The 15,059-nt window shown below is 41.7% G+C and overlaps 1 pseudogene; it reads right to left on the minus strand.

Moving 5' to 3' along the window:
- Positions 1 to 10,692: 10,692 nt before the first annotated feature.
- Positions 10,693 to 11,104, minus strand: LOC149119473 (vesicle transport protein GOT1B pseudogene; annotated as a pseudogene).
- Positions 11,105 to 15,059: the final 3,955 nt, after the last annotated feature.

Raw genomic sequence — 15,059 nt, forward strand, 5'->3', positions numbered from 1 at the left:
CTTCACAAAGCTGAGAGAATACAGAGTGCATGAATTACTTCTATCTTGTCTCTTGAATATGAGCCTTTAAATTAGCTGACAGTGTCTCTGAGGAATAGGAACCACAGTAAGGAGGAAAAAGTTTTACTTTCCCAAGGTGTAAGCTATCTAGGTGGAGGGTATACAGCAGAGGCCCCAGTCTCAGGGACCCAGCTACTCCCATGACAAGTTCTTCCTCCTGCTGTTCTCCAAGTAGACTGACACAGAAGCTGCTATGCACGCCACACTCCTAGGGGCTTTGATCACTGGGGGCATCTCGGGTCATTACCAACAGATGGTTTTAAAACCCAGACAATGGCAGAGTAGAGGGTTTATTGAGAAGACATCACTTTAAATTTTCCAAGGAAAGCCTCAACTCTATGTCATGCTGATAAGACATCAGCACGTAGATAGAGAAATGGAGAGGTGCCCAGATTTTTTAAAAATTTATTTATTTTAATTTGAATGGCAGAGAAAGACAGATTTTCCATCTACTGGTTCACTCCTCCAAATGCCTGAAATGGCCAGACTAGACCAGAGTGAAGACAGGGGACTGAAACCAAATCTACAGTTTGCCTGTGAGCAGCAAAGATCCAAGAACTTGAGCCATCATCACCTACAGTCAGAGAATGAATTAGCAGGAAACTGGATTTGAACCATGGGAAGACCTCAGACACTCTGATATGGGATGTGGCTATCCCAAGCAGCCTCTTAATCAAACATCTGCTCAAATGTCCACTCCAGGACTTCATATATATATATATACATATATATACACACACACACATATATATATATATAATTTACACATTATATATACACATACATTATACATATTATACATAACATAATGTATGTGTATAATATACACATTATACACATTATATATATGTGTGTATATATATATATTACACTGGAGTTTCTACTTTTTCTCCTAGTAAATACAAACAGAAAATAAACCTTTCAAAGACTTATTGATTATTCTATAGAAAAAATCAATTAAAATACAGAAGCTTAAGCTTAATTAAATATATCAAGGGGAAAATATTTTGTAGTGTTGAAATTTCAGTAGGGAACTTGGCATTTGGCAAGGTGGGGAAGAGAGATGAACATTTAGGGATTTACTGCCAGGCTTTACAGTATGGCTTAACATGGTTTATCCCATCTGAAACCCACAGAAAAATAAATGCAATTATGAGCTATCAATGAGTGGTACCAGGTGGGACTTTATAAAAAGTGTTTAATGGGTTTTCAACAGGGTGTCTACTATAGAAGCCTTTTTACATTGGCCTCTCCCCTACTGGCCACATGGTCTCTGAGCCACCTCAGGGCTCTGTCAATAAGAAGGTCATCATCAGATGCTGCCCCTCCAAATTAGACCAAAACCGTAAGACGAATAAAACTGTTTTCTGTAACTTGCGCAGTCTGTGATACTGTGTTACTAGCAACAGAAAGTGGGCCCAGATTCCTAGAAGAGCTATGCTGGGAGGACCAGGTTGTAGGCTTGAGATCCTGATTCCCCCAACTCTGTCCCTCAGAAAGGAGGGACAGAGGATCCCAGAGATCATGGTTCCTCCTCACAGGAACACCACACATGCATTCTGAATTCTCCCTGAGGACAGTTCCGTCCTCCCCACACAAATTGAGGGGACCCCAAGCAGCATGGAAGGAGCTCTAGGTCTGAGCTGAAGTCTCTGAGTGCCGAGTGAGACAAAATGGCCAGTGTCCAGGCTGTAGGCTGAGCTCACAGCCTGCAGGCCAAGTGGAATGGCCCCACACACTCACCCTTTCCCAGCTTCCAAGGCCTCCCCCTGCACTTCTGAGGACTGCAGTTGTGCGAGATGTTCACAGAACGACAAGCCTCACCCACCTGGGGCCTTTCTCAGCAGCAGAGTTGGAAAGCCCAGTATAACCGAGCCAGCAAAGAAGATCACCATGGTTATGCAGTGTTGTCCCGGTGCACTGAATAGACAGTTCTCACAGCCAGTAAGCGCACATGACATCAGAGGAGATGCAACCAATCAGAATCACCCTTGGCATGGGGGCAGTCACTGGGGTCATGCAGAGTGAGGACAGTGAGGGATGAAGCCTGGACTAGAGTCTGAAGCCATCTCACCCTCCTATGGCCTTACTCTTCAGACAGCAGGGGGCTGGGTCACCTCCCGGTGACCCCACGCACTGGGGTCCTGTAAACTGCAACAACAAAGTGCTCATGAGTTGCAACTTACAAATGTCTATTGGATCCAGGGCCTTTCTTTGTCTTCATAGTCTTGTTCTATTCTGCCCTTAGGTCACTTGAATATATATTAAGAATATTTAAAGATATTACATTTGTTTCATTTCCCTTAAGAATTTCTTTCCTGGTCTGTATTTGGTCACTTACAATTGCTTCCTGTTTGTTTCTTGCTGGCACATAATGACCCACCTGATTGCATATATTGCTTGCTAATCCAGTAATTTTGCTTAATTCACTTATCAGTTTGGATTTACTTTTGGACTATTTTGGATTATCTTTGTAGATAATAGTGTCATCTTCATATATTGACAATTTAGCTTCTTAAAAATTTTTCCTTATATCTAACATTTTCTTTATGTTTTATTTTCCTGACCACATCTCCACTACATTTGTTGAGGAGAGACTGTGAGAGGCTCTCTAGCCCATGGAAAAGGTTTCAATGTTCTTTGTTTATTGTGCTGTTAGTTTTTTGTTTTAAAGAAGATTTTATTTATTTATTTTACAGATAGAGTTACAGAGAGAGAGAGAGAAAGGCTTTCCTTCCACTGGTTCACTCCCCAGGTGGCTGCAATGGCCGGAACTGTACTGATCTGAAGCCGGGAGCCAAGTGCTTCTTCCTGGTCTACCATGCAAGTGCAGGGGAAAGCAATTGGGCCATCTTCTACTGCTTTTCTAGGCCACAGCAGAGAGCTGGATTGGAAGAGGAGTAGCCAGGACTAGAACTGGTGCCCATATGGGATGCTGGCACCACAGAGGATTAACCTACTGTGCCACAGAGCCAGCCCCAAGACAGTCTTTTTTTAAAGATTTATTTATTTATTTGAAAGGCAGAGTTACAAAGAGAAAGAGGCAGATGCAGAGAGAGAGAAGAAGAGAGAGAGAGACAGAGAGAGAGGTCTTCCATCAGCTTGTTCACTCCCCAAATGGCAGTAACAGCCAGAGCTGTGCTGATCTGATCTGAAACCAGGAGCCAGGAGCTTCCTCCAGGTCTCCCATGTGGGTGCAGGGGCCCAAGCACTTCAGCCATCTTCTACTGTTTTCCCAGGACATAGAAGAGATCTAGATCAGAAGTAGAGTAGCCAGGACTTGAACAGGCACCCATATGGGATCCTGACACTATGCCACAGTCTACCCTCTGTTTCTTTCTATGTTTCTTATTTTAATTATAAGAATGAACCCAAAATGACTGATTTTGCCTTTGATTCCAACATATTTACTGAAGCATATAAATTTTCTCCAAGAACTGATTTATATGGAATCCCAGGTATTCCTACCTTTGCTTCTACATCCTATACCTGCAGACCCCATCTGCCTCCCAATGGCCCCAACCCCATGTGCCTGTAACTATGCCAGACTCTGTGTGTCTCTAATCATGATCCTGAAACCAGTATATTCTCTGAAGTATACCATTTTATGTGACTGTGAACCCTGTCAGTCCTTTAGCTTTTGTCATTGAAGAATCTTTGTCTGTCATCCAGCCCAGCTCTTAGAAGACTCTTTCAATTGTGCCTGCAGCATGTGCTGGCTGAATGAGTCTGCCACTTACAAGAATGACTGCTTCCCTTGTCCATATAGCCCACTTCAGGACTTCAGTGTCTCTAACCTTTCTGACCTACAGGATGACTTTTTTTTTTGTCCTGCAGTCTCTTCATTCCCTGTGTCTCAGCTCATATGAGCATTTGGTGACATATGTCCTTTGTCTGAGAGAGCATGCATTCCTTCGGTGGCTCTGTGCCATTTATCTGTGTCCACTTTATGTTTCTTCCTTTTCTATTGGTCCCCATGCCAAGTGGCTGCACATTAAGGATCTTCTGCCTCACAAGTCTTTACCTAGTGTGACAATTTGATTATCTGTTAACCTACTGAAAGAATCTTTATGTCTTAAAAGTTAGGTCTTGGTAAATAAAGCCATTGGGTTATATGTGGGCATAAGTTTGTTTTCATGAGAATTGGATAAATAAATAGGGACATGGTTGCTGCATTGTATGTTGATACTATTGTAGCCTTTATGAGAGCATGTCAAGATATCTTGTAAAGCACCACTATATATTCTCACCTGCCATGAATAAGACTTTCTGGTGTTTTGTATACTTGTAAAGCATAGTCATTGTCATTGATGTTTTATATTGTTAACACCCTTATAGGTGTGTACTTCCTCTGTTTTATTGATATGTGAATTTTCATTCACTTAATGTATAGTTCATGCTTTCTCATTATAATTCCCTAATGGTCAGCATATTTTTTTTTTTATTCAGATTTTACTAAAGTTTTATCTTTCACAATAAGAGCAAATTTCAGGTGATTTAGAACATTTGTTAAGTTGGGTTCCCAAATCACTTTTTATTGTTTCCATATAGAACTTGATAACTTCAAATTTCCATGCCTCTGTATAATTTGAAAATCCATTTTTAATTTATCAAGTGTAAGTTTATGGATAAAACTACTAACACTTTGAGTGGATCTTCACTGACAAATGAATCATGAATCTTCACAGACTCATTTTTCATGGAGAAATATGGTATTGTAGCATTTCACTGGAGTTCTATAAACTGTTAATGTGAGAAGAGAACACAAAACTGCAGTGACATGTAAATAAATACTCAGGGATCACCTCACTCAGTAGCTGTAGTAGACTCATATCTATGCTATAACCTCACACTGAGGGCCACACAACCTCATGAAAAGCAAAATTACAAGTTACTGTATATTATATACAATCTTTCAAAATTCAGCTAAATTCTTGTACTAAATCTGCCATGTCAAGAGTTTTCTATACCAGATTATATCCATCCTTGAGATTGTACCTCAGAACAGTTTTTCCCCATTTTGATTAGCATTGGGTTTATTCACATAGGATGTGTTCCTGTGTGCCCTTTTACCCTGTAATGTGCACAACAGACATTTCAATACTTTCAAAGTTTCCCAATGCTAGCATAGCAGATTACATAGCAATTGCTCTCTTCTCCCTCTTTCAGTGGAAGGACTTTGAGCTGCTAGTCTCCTGTGAAGAAGACTTTCAGAGATTTATATAAAGCATTTTTGAATGATGCAACAAAATTTCAGCCCTTTCATTCCAAGAGGGTAGAGCTGATTTCTGTGATCTCCTCTAGCAATTTGCTCTTTGTAGCACTCCCTCTCTGTCACCAGGCCTTTGATAGTCTTCTGAAATAGACTTATAAATCTCTTTTTTTAAAAAATGATTTATTTATTTATTTGAAAGTCAGAGTTACACACAGAGAGATAAGGAGAGGCAGAGAGAGAGAGAAAGAGAGAGAGAGTGAGTTAGAGAGAGAAAGGTCTTCCATCTGCTGGCTCACTCCCTAATTGGCCACAACAGCTGGAGCTGCATGGATCTGAAACCGGGAGCCAGGAACTTCTTCCAGGTCTCCCACACAGGTGCAGGGGCCCAAGGACTTGGGCCATCTTCTATTGCTTTCCCTGGCCACATCAGAGAGCTGGATCAGAAATGGGTAGCTGGATTTGAACCAGCACCCATATGGGATGCTGGCATTGCAAGCATCAGCTTTGCCCGCTAAACCACAGTGCCTGCCCCGGCTTTTTAATCTTTTAGTTCAAGCTCTTCATTTCCTTATGTAATTGTCCCAAGCCATGCTGATCTTCCTGGTTCTTTCTTCACCATCTCACTGATCATCAGCAGTCTCTGTACTGAGACTCTTTCCTTTTCAATAGACATGTCCTCCTATGCTCTATCACTACAATTAATCTACCTGTCAATGGTTGTTCTGAACTTTGGATCATTTATAAATTTGGTAATACATGGATTATATCACAACAGAGTAACTTTTCTTTGAGGTTATAAGTTATACACAATTTTTTACATTTGTAGTATTCAAACTACAGTCAGTACTAAATGTGACTTGATAAACAAATTTTGACTGCTTCTTATGATATGCAGTCTGTATTTTGCGCTATTATTAAGAGTCACATTTAGAAATTAACCCTAAAATATGTTGAATTTCAAGTCTTTTATTTGTGTTCAAGGGGGCAGAGCTGTTTAATTTCTTGGAATTTATTATCATAGAACAAAAAGGCTTCCTTATGATACCACAATATTTCAAAATGAAGAATTTTTAAAGATGTTATTTATTTATTTGAGAGGTAGAGTTACAGATAGAGATAGGAAGACACAGGGATAAAGGTTTTCCGTCCATTGGTTCATTCCTCAAACAGCCACTATGGCTGGAGCTGGGCTGATCTGAAGCCAGGAGCCAGGAGTTTTTTGGGGGTTTCCCATACAAGTGCAGAGGCCCAAGTGCTTGGGCCACTTTCCACTGCTTTTCTTTGCCATAGCAAAGAGCTGGATCAAAAGAGGGGCAGGACATGAACCTGCACCAATATAGGATACCAGCACCACAGGCAGAGATTTAGTTTACTGCAAAACATCAATGGACCCCATAGGCAGAATTCTAAACTCCTGAGTCTCATAGAAAAAAAATGATAGCAATTTGAAAAAGAAACAATTTTCAACTTTCTTTGGAAAAAAATTGACTTCATATAACATGAGACTTTGGAAAAAGCTAATCTACAGCTGGACATGAGAGTGAAAAGATTATTTTTAAAAAGAGCATTATGCTTAAGATTGAAATGTGTTATGATTAACATTTACTTCTTTAGCAATTATTTTACAATGGACTTATAGCATGTGATATAAATCAGTCTCAACAGAATATTCTCTGGGACATTTGCTGAAGATTTATATATATTATTTATATTTATATATATTATTTATATATATTTATATATATATATATAGAAGAAACATAAAGTGGACACATATATATATATATATATATATAAAGCTAGTATTCTGGGAGTGCTAGGTGGTATTCTGCTAGACAAGATTTATCAGAGGGGATCTTGTCTAAGAGGAGATTGCTGTCAAATGTGCATGTCCAGAACTGTACCAGGCTGAAGCCAGAAGTGAAGAATGCAATCCATGTCTCACACTTAGGCATAAGACTTACTTGAGACATTTCCACTGCCTCCCAGAGTCTGCAAGTATGAATAAGCCTTGTTCAAAGTAGAGACAAATGAGACTGTCCATTTCTTTTGTCTTCATGAGATTTAGAGGACAATCTATGAGAAAGCTGGAGGGCCAGTGCCACAGCTCACTAGGCTAATCCTCTGCCTTGCAGCACTGGCACACCAGGTTCTAGTCCTGGTCGGGGCACTGGATTCTGTCCCGGTTGCCCCTCTTCCAGGCCAGCTCTCTGCTGTGGCCAGGGAGTGCAGTGGAGGATAGCCTAAGTGCTTGGGCCCTGCACCCCATGGGAGACCAGGATAAGTACTTGGCTCCTGCCATCGGATCAGCATGGTGCGCCGGCTGCAGCACACCAGCTGCGGTGGCCATTGGAGGGTGAACCAATGGCAAAGAAAGACCTTTCTCTCTCTGTCTCTCTCTCTCACTGTCCACTCTGCCTGTCAAAAAAAAAAAAGCTGGAAATCAGTGCTCAAGAGTGGTTCCAGTTTGCTGCATCTATTCACTTATTTCTAATATGTATATTTGATGTGAAAGTGACCAATCCAGCTCTCTGCTATGGCCTGGGATAGCAGAACATGACCCAGGTCCTTGGGCCCCTGCACCCACATGGGAGACCAAGAAGAAGCACCTGGATCCTGGCTTCAGATTGGCACAGCTCCAGCCATTGTGGCCATTTGGGAGTGAACCAACAGAAGGAAGACCTTTCTCTCTGACTCTCCCTCTCACTGTCTGTAACTCTACCTTTCAAATAAATAAATAAAATCTTTAAAAGAAAGTGACTTTTCACATTTTTATCAACTGTTTAAATTGAAGAGTTTATTTTCTTACTGTTGATTAAGTTTTTGATAAATTTTAAATACAATTCCTCTACTGTTTCCTCACATGGCACTTGTCTTCCACTATTTGAACTGTATCTTTTCAAATATTCATTCATTCATTTATTCATTCATTCATTTGAAAGGGATAGCAACACACATGGAGAGAGAGTGAGAGTGATAGCGCAAGAGAGAGAGAGAAAAGAGGAAAGAGGAGAGATAGGGAAATATCTTCCATCTGCTGGTTCACTCCCCAATGCCCACAATAACTAGGTCTGGGCCAAGCATAAGCCAGGAGCCAGGAAGTTTATTCTGGTCTCCTACATGGGTAGCAGCAACCCAAGAATTTGGGGCAATTTCTTCTGACTTCTCAGGCACATTTCAAGGAGGCTAAATGGTGATCATTGAGACTATAAATGTTGGCTTTTATTTCTGAGGCAGGCATTCTGAGTATGCACTGTCATGATGTCTGCAACTCTGAAGTGGTTCACAGAAAATGCACACATAAATAGATGAAGCAAAACCCACAAAACTGTAGCAAGTATTGAACTTAGTGAAGGTGCATGGGTGCTCATTGTGTTTTCCTTACTTTAAAAAAATTTAGGGTGTACAACTTCATACATTTCATATATACAAATTTGGGAGCACAGTGATTCCCTTCACCCTATCCTCCCTCCTGCCCATACTCCCACCCTTCTTCCTCCCTCTACTATTTCTATTCTTATTTTTTTGTTGAAAAGGTATCTCTGTTACAGTGCAACATTTTATAAGAAATACATGTCTACAAAGAAGTGAAACAATATAGATGTGCCTTACATCAACAGATACTCTTCTTACTCTGAAAATAATTGACCCACTGTAAATGATATGAATCAGTCAAAAATATGTTTAACAGAGTCCTACAGGGCACCTATATAAGACAACACTCAATGTAGATATATTTGACACTGTCCAAGTGAGGATATTAATTTTTGAAGAACATTAGACACAACTTGAGGTCTTTTATTCCATGAACGATTGAGGTAGGAGTCTCCATGTATCGCCATTTTCACAGATACATCTTAAGTCAAATGAAAGTTCCCAAAAAGACAGAAATCTCCAAAACTGAACCATCAGACTATGTACCAAGTCTTTCTTTCTTTAGATGAACAAGGTTAGGAATTCTACGTGCATCAAAAGATTTACTAAAGATAATACAAGTAGTAATATAGTTTGTAGACATGTTTGTAAATAATACCACAAATTTCAATTAGGATTTTATGTGTTAAAAAGCTTTGAAAGTGTTTAAAAATAAATAGCACAAACATTCATGATAAAACAAATAGTACTGTGCCTGTTGAAATGTGTTTCCATGTCTATTATAAAAGAAACAACTGCTGTTTCTTGCTGTCAATCAGCAACTTCTCACCTTTTTTTTAGTGTCATATTTTTAGGTAACCATGGCCAGTTTAATTCTAATAAAATAACCTTAGGATGTGAACTTAAACTATTTTTTCCATTTCCTTAACCCAAAGAATGATCATATGAAGCATACATCATATATACTCATTTTTGTATATTATGAAAAAGGTGAAAATAAATGAAGATTCAGATTAAATGAACTGCTTTTAATAAGTTATAAGTTTAACATTTTAATATGTTATATGTCTTAAAGTAAACATTATTAAAAGTAAATTTTAATTAATTAAAAACAAAATAGTAAAGCCACTGCTAAAATTAAAAAAAAATAAAAGAATGAAGAAAAACCACATCATGATGTAGAAAAATCTACTTGATTTGCATCATTTGGTATCATTAAGTAGAAGAATATTTAATCAGACAAGTTTCATAACAGACCTCTTCATGGTCAAAAATGCTTTCTATTAAATATTAACATGTAATGAAGGATACAGAAACTCAGGAGGTCAGACTCCAAAGAAGCATCCACACTTCCAGAGTGTGTGGTTGACCAGAAAAGTGCTTAGTCAGCTGTAATTTAAGAAGTAAGAGAACCAATAGATCTTTGCCTATTCCAGATAAAAAGACTATTACAAAGTTCAGATTTACATCTGGCTGTAAAAAACTAAGATTCAGAAAGACCATAAAAGTTTTATTTTAACCACATATTTACAAAAAAAAAAAAAGCAATTCATACATGAAAACTGGGTTTCCCTTGGCTTTAATACATCAAAAGGACATAATCTAATCTAACTCATGCAACACTTTCAAAGGTACAATGCATTGGAAATATATTTGCCATTGTAGTGGACATTTCTACAAAGCAAATGCCTATGGGTGCTTCTGAACTTGCAAAAAAAAAAAAAAATCAGGCACCACAGTTCTCGAAGATGGCTGTGTTTCATACATGGTGGAAACAATGAAGACAGCCTTCAGGAGTCTCAATACCCATTGCAACATGATTTCCTCTCCCTCAGTTTGCTTGCTGACTTCCGGTCACTTGATTAGAAGGCCTATTTTTTCATTGCTTCTTTGCTAACTGCTGTTGGTACTTTGTAGGCTATACATTTTAAACTTATGTAAAGAACATTAAAAGCTACTTCATGAAATTTAATTTTGTGCTGAATATTCTTCAAAGAACTTTATAAATAATATTTTAAATGATTCTTCAAATTCACTTTTTGTTATATCATATTGTTGCTTTCTCCAACTTTATTCACAAATGATCTAGTTCCAGGTAAATTTCAGAGGTATCCAAGCACTGGCACTCTTCTAATAAAGCCAACCACCACAGGAAAAGCCCCTGAACAAGAGAAAGAATCCATAAGTTTTGAAAAACACACCTACCAAAGGCCAACTGATGAGGACTACAAATACACCACCCAGGAAAAATCCAGTGGCTTTCATTTTATGTGTTTGAAAGAAGAATCTGAATATTCTTTCTAAACCAATTACAAAAACCAAGCCAGCCACAAACAAAATGTTTCAATAGGAAGTAACACTTTGTCAAAAAAAGAACCATTCCAATGAACAGGAAAAACACTCCAAATCCTGTAATCCCATTCCAATTTTCTGGGTGTCTGTTAAGGAGATCATGGCTGTGGTAGTAAGGGCAGCAGTGGCAGCAGCTCGGAATGCCAATGGTGGGAAGCTGAGTCAGGAGAAATGAACCCATTTTTATTTGTAATCTCAGATTCAAATGGACACTCAACACTGGTGAGTATTACACTATACTTCCCAAGGACATTGGTTTCTCCACTATCCATGTTACTTTTCCAAACCCTTTTCCTCCTCAAATTTGTATCAACCCTGACTGTCCCTTACTGTCTACTGATGACCTGGCTCATACTTCATTGAGCAAGTATAATGAATGAGTTGGGAACTCTAATATTCCTACCATGCAAGACACCTTCCCCACATATAAATTCTACCTTCTCTCTCCTCTTTCAACAGATGATGTGTTCCTAATTCTATAGGCTTCTCACTTGGGTTTTGGATGACACCCTCAACTACTTCTGCAAAAAATTCCCCTCTCTATTAAGTATTTATGCAGAAAAGAAGGAAGGAAAGAAGGAAAAAAAGGGAGGAAGGGAGGGAGGAAAAAGGAGAGGGGGAGGAGGGAGGGAAGAGAAAAAGATGTTTCCTTGATCACACCTCCTTTAGAGTTACAACTTCAATTCTCTCCTTTCTTTCCCTAAAGTGCTTTCTACAGTCATTCTTTCATTCCCTCACTTTTTATCCTCTCATCAGTCTGCTCTAACTGGACTTTATCCTCATCATTTCATAGAAGCTGTGCTAAGCAATATCGCCAACAACTTCAATCTTGTCTAAGTCAATGTCACTTCCCTGCCTTTATCTTAAACTCGCAACAGCATTCAGCTGTTTTGCTACATTCGTCTCCTTGGACCATTTTCTTTCTTTTTCTTTTTTTTTAAGATTTTTTTTTATTTACCTGAAAGGCAGAGTTACAGAGAGGCAGAGGCAGTGAAAGAGAGAGAAAGAGAGAGAGAGAGAGAGAGAGAGAGAGAGAGAGAGAGAGAGAATCTTCCATCCACTGATTTACTTCCCAAATGGCCACAACACCCAGAGCTATGCAAATCTGAAGCCAGGAGCCAGGAGCTTCTTCTGGGTCTCACACACAGGCGCAGGGGACCAAGGAGCTGGGCCACCTTCTACTGCTTTCCCAGGACATGACAGGGAGCTTGATTGAAAAAAGAGCAGCCGGGACTAGAAGTGATGCCCATATGGGATGCTGGCACTGCAGGAGGTGGCTTTAGCCAATATCCCATGGCGCCAGCCCTGAAACATTTTCATTCTCTTATTGTACCACATTATCTCAGCATTCCCCTCCTCATTCTCCTCTTCCTTATTATTTTTTGTTATTCTTCTTGCTTAACTAATTGTGCATGCACAGTTAGTTCACAACATTAGATACAACTTTTTAAAAAAGATTTATTTATTTGAAAGGTAATGTTACACATAGAGAGAGGGACAGACAGAAAGGTCTTCTAGCCACCGGTTCACTCCCAAATGGCTGAGTGCTGGAGCTGTGCCCATCTGAAACCAGGAGCCAGGAGCTTCTTCTGGGCCTCCCATGCGGGTGCAGGGGCTCAAGGACTTGGGCCATCTTCTACCGCTTCCCCAGGCAGTAGCAGAGTGCTGCATTGGAAGCGGAGCAACCGGGACTTGAACCAGTTCCCATATGGGATGTCAGCACTGCAAACAGCGGCTTTACTCACTAGGACACAGTGATGCCTGACTTACCAATCATTTTAAGGCTGCAGGAGTAGGGAGGGGGTGGTGGTTTCTGAAGAATTCACAAATGCAGCTCATTCAAGTAAAGTGCTCCCACCCCACCGCACCACTATATACGTTGTTTTTGTTAATTAAAGGTTCTGGTGAGTTCTAAGCTGGCCAGCAGTGACAGGAGGCGAGCTTGTCTCTTTGCACTGCTAGACTCCAAAGACCTCAGTACGCCCAAGTTCGGAGCTCACTGCGCCTCACTCACCCTTCCTCGTCACCAGGACGCCAGCTCCCAGTGCTGCCAGGAGGCGATGATTAGCCCCACGGGCCCAGGAGCACAGATGTCCACCCAGAGCCCACCCAAAAGCAGGCCCACCTCAGGTGTCACCTTCAGACAGTCACTGTCTCCTGCTGCTGAAGACTACCCGGCCCCGTGTTGCAGGGTTCCTGGTTCTCCTGCCCACTAAGGAGGGAAGCAGAGGCACAGCTGTGCTTTCCGGAAATCTGCTCAGCTAGGGGGCAGAGATTCCCCAGGCTGGGGGAAAGGAGAGCCTGAGCCTGCCTGCGCCATAACTCTGTGGCCTGGAAAAATTCATCGCCTTCTGCAGGCCTGCAGGTTGTGGCATCTCGCCAGATGGCGCTCTAAGCGGTAGCTCAGATGTCAACAGCTCCCTGGCTTCCAGCCAGTTCGCGGGCTTCAGTGCCCAGCACCGGCTCAGGCTCTGCCCCTGCCATAGGCCTTCAGCCAATCATCTCTCTAGAAGGGCGGGGCTGGCCCCGAGAGACCCGCCTCCATGCCAGCGGGCTGTAAAGGCTGCAGCCCGCTGAGGGCTGCGGGTTAGTAGTCTGTGTGTGCGGGGACTGGTACCGCATGACACCAAGAGTGTGGAAAAGCTGGAGAAGATGAACTGGTCCTCGTGAGTACATGCGGCTTGCTACACACGCGGCACTTTGGGATATCCTGTAACCTGAATGTCTGCAGAAAAGCCAAGTGCACAATACAAATTTACTCTGGGAAATTGTATCTATGAGGGCTGTGCTCGCTTTGTGAGTGTGGACACTCGGGGAGGGCTTGCAAGGAGGCAGGTGGAGCGGCCTTGTGTGTGGCTGAGAACCGTTTCGTCCCAGGAACCCTGGCCACGCTGTGCTCTTGATCATCCTGTGCTGCTGCTGGGGGGGAGGGGGTGGGCAGGACATCGTTTACCTTTATTTTAAAATCAAGATTGATATATTGAGGGTCCTTGTCTATTTAGATAAGAATTCTAAATATTGGGTTTCTGTAAATGAGAAAACATGGTACAGTCTAGCATTTAGAGTGTGAGAGAAATACACAGGAAGGTGAGGGATTTACCAAGAGGAAGGGGGTCAGAAATTGAAAGCGGCTGTGGCACACCAGGCTTTTCCAGGGAGTAGACCAGAGGCTGCAAAGGAGAGAGAGCATGTGGGCAGGAGAGCAGCGGCGGGGCAAGCCAGGAGGCTCCAGAGGCAGCCAGAAGGCCCCACACCAAGAGACGTGGGGTGAACAAGGGCCATGTACAAGCCTTCACAGTCCAGAGCCACGGGGAGAGGAAAAACTGCAGGTGGGAATGACCACAAAACCACGTGGTGTGGGCAGACAGTGGAGGGGCTGCTAAAAAGCTGTGTGCCTGAAGGCTTGTGAGGGCAAAGGCAGGCCAGAGGGCTCCATGCTTTCTATGCACTCCCCAAAGGGGCGTAATTAGTTGTCTGCTTGGCAAGTTGGGAATACAGGTGGAATACATAGGGGTTGGGGCCATAGTTTTCCAGCTCATGAATCTGATTAACTTAATCTTGTATGCCTGCTCATATCAGGGGATGTGCTTTTGCTGGCTGAAGACTTCCTTTTGAGTCCTTTCTCACTTTTTCATGATAAAGCCGTTCTCACACAGTCATGACTGTGGAACAAATCATAGTTCTGCAGTGTCTTCCTCAAAGGAGTGTTGTGGGTCAGAGGGGTGCGAGGCTGGGGCCAGTCGTCACTCATCACTCCCTATGCATGGTCTCTGGTGCATCCAGGACCGAAGGTGCAAAGCAATTAACCTTGCAAAGAAACTGCCACTGTTTGTGGGCCAAAAATAGCATCTTTTTTTTTTAAGGTTTTTTGAAAGTCAGAGTTACAGAGAGGGAGAGGCAGAACAAGGGAAGTCTTCCAACCTCTGGTTCACTCCCCTAAATGGCCACAAGGACCAGGGGCTGGGTGAGGCTGAGACAGGAGTTTCTTCTGTATCTTGGACTAGGGCTTAAGGGTCCAAGGACTTGGGGCATCCGCCACTGCTTTCCCAGCTGCATT

The sequence above is a fragment of the Oryctolagus cuniculus genome, chromosome Y, assembly GCF_051225735.1.
Source record: "Oryctolagus cuniculus isolate XC-2025 breed Fujian yellow rabbit chromosome Y, ASM5122573v1, whole genome shotgun sequence".
NCBI lineage: Eukaryota > Metazoa > Chordata > Mammalia > Lagomorpha > Leporidae > Oryctolagus > Oryctolagus cuniculus.